Source organism: Neovison vison, chromosome X (assembly GCF_020171115.1).
Source record: "Neovison vison isolate M4711 chromosome X, ASM_NN_V1, whole genome shotgun sequence".
NCBI lineage: Eukaryota > Metazoa > Chordata > Mammalia > Carnivora > Mustelidae > Neogale > Neogale vison.
In genome coordinates, this window is record NC_058105.1 from 59,761,646 (window position 1) to 59,764,195 (window position 2,550).

Below are 2,550 nucleotides of genomic sequence, written 5' to 3' on the forward strand. Positions count from 1 at the left end.
AACCCACACCTCACTTTCCTCTGCAGGTGGATCTTTACTAGGGCAAGTCAGCCTGAGCAGTAGGCTCCTGCCCCAGAAGACCAGCACAAATCCCCACATGCACCAAGTCTATTGATCATAGAGTACTGCAAAGCTTCAGCTCTAATAGAAATAGACTCAGGCTTATTTTAACAAGCAGACAAAAGAAAACCTACTTAAAACAACACATAGTGGACAAGGTCCAAACACTCCCCATAGCTATCAAGGAGAAACTCTCCAGAAGACTGATGTGAGGGAGAGAGAAGCCAAAAAAAAACAAAAAACAAAAAACAAAAAACAAACAAACAAAAAAAACAATAAAGTGCACACTCTGAAAGACTTCATGAAATGCCAGGTCCTGGATACCATATTATGTCTTCTTAATATAGCCATTCTTCACTGGAGTAGAAAATTTAACAAGTTTTCCTAACTCACACACACACACACACACTCACTCACACAGTGACCTAGAAAAAAATGCCAAGACAGAGGAATTTGCCCCAAAAGAAATAACATGAAGAGATCCTGGCCGGGAATCTAATCAAAACAGATATAAATAATATCCCTAAACCAGATTTTAAACAATAGTAATAAGGATAGTCTGGGCTTGAAGAAAGAAGACATGAGAGAATCCCTTCCTGCAGGGATAAAAGAACAAAAACCTAGTCAGACTAAAATAAAAAAATGCTATAATCAAGATGCAACCCCGACTGAATACAATAACAATGAGGATGAATGAAACAGAAGAATAAGTCAGTGATATAGAAGATAAAATTACTGAAAATAAAGCTTAAGAGAAGAGGGAAAGAAAAATATTGGATCAAGAAGACAGACTAAGGGGGGAGGAATCAAGATGGTGGAGAAGTAGCAGGCTGAGATGACATAAGGTAGCAGGAAATCAGTTAGATAACTTATCAAACCATTCCAAACACCTACAAATCCAACAAGAGAGCAAAGAGAAGAGCAACAATTCTAGAAACAGAAAATCAACCATTTTCTGAAAGGTAGGACCTGCAGAGAAGTGAATCCCAAGCGATGGGAAGATAGGCTGCGGGGAGGGGCCGGCTCCCGGCAAGGGGCAGAACAACGGAGCACAGAATCAGGACCTTTAAAAATTTGCTCCACTGAGAGATATCGCTCCAGAGGCTAAACTGGGGTGAAGCCCACGTGGGGACAGCATGGCCTCAGGTCCCGCAGGGTCACAGAAAGATCGGGGGTGTCTGAGTGTCACAGAGCTCACACGTATTAGAGCAGGGAAGCTGGCTACAGAGACAGAGCCAAGGAGTGAGCTCTCAGCTCGGGGTTACCTTGAAACATGATCCATGGCTCAGGCCGGGGCTCTGTGAGTGGGGTCCCCACAAGACCCAGGGAGACCCCAACCTGGAAGAGCTCAGGAATCGGTGCGGTTCGGATACTCCAGGTGGAGCTGTGTGCCAGAGACAGAGACACTTGGTCACAGGCTGGGTGAGCTCAGAGTGCAGCCGGAGGCCAGGGAGATGGGAGTGATTGAGCACTTTTCTCAGAGGGCGCACTGAAGATAGGGGCCCCGAGCTCTCAGCTCCTCTGGACCGGAGATTGGGAGGCTGACATTTTCATTCCCATCCTCTAGAACTCAGGAACCAAGCTCCCGAAAGTGAAACCGAGAGGATTACTTAACCTGGCCCCTGGTAAGGGCAGTGCCATCACGCCTGGGGCAAAGACACTTGAGAATCACTACAACAGGCCCCTCCCCAGAAGATCTATAAGAAATCCAGCCAAGCCCAAGTTCACTTACCAAGGAAAACAGCAGAATTCCAGAGGAGGAGAAAGCAAAGCATGGAATTCATGGCTTTCTCCCTATGAATCATTAGTCTTGCAAAGTTAATTAATTTTTTAAATTTTTATCTTCTGCTAATTTTTTTAACCTTTACCCTTTCCTCTTTTAATGTTTTTAAACTAGTTTATCTTAATATCTTTCATTTAAAAAAAACTGTTGAACCATCATTATTATAGTCATATTTTATCCTTCATTGTATCTAACTTTATTTTTTGTATACACATAAGGTTTTTTCTTCTTAAATAATTGGGGTACAACTTCTTCTAATAGATCAAAATACACCCTAAATCTAGCACTGGGCTTGATCTAGTCTCCAGCCCGAGCAAATTCTCTCCACTTTATTTTTCTTTATTCTCTCAACCAACTTACCTTATCAACTCCTTTGTTAGAAATTTAAAAAAAAAATTCATCTTTATAGTCATATTCCATTCCTTCATTGTGTTTACCCTTATATATGTTTTTCATTCTTTAAAATTTTGGGAGGTAGTTTCTTCTAAGAGACCAAATACTCCCAAAATTAAGTTGGTGACCATGTTCTAGTCACCAGTCATATATATATATATATTTTTCCCTTTATTTGTTTTCTTTTTTTAATTTTTTGTTTCTGAACTTCTTTTTATCCCCTTTCTCTCCCCATGATATGGGGGTCTCTTCTGATTTGGTTAAAGCACATTTTCCTGGGGTTGTTGCCATCCTTTTAGTATTTCATTTGCTCC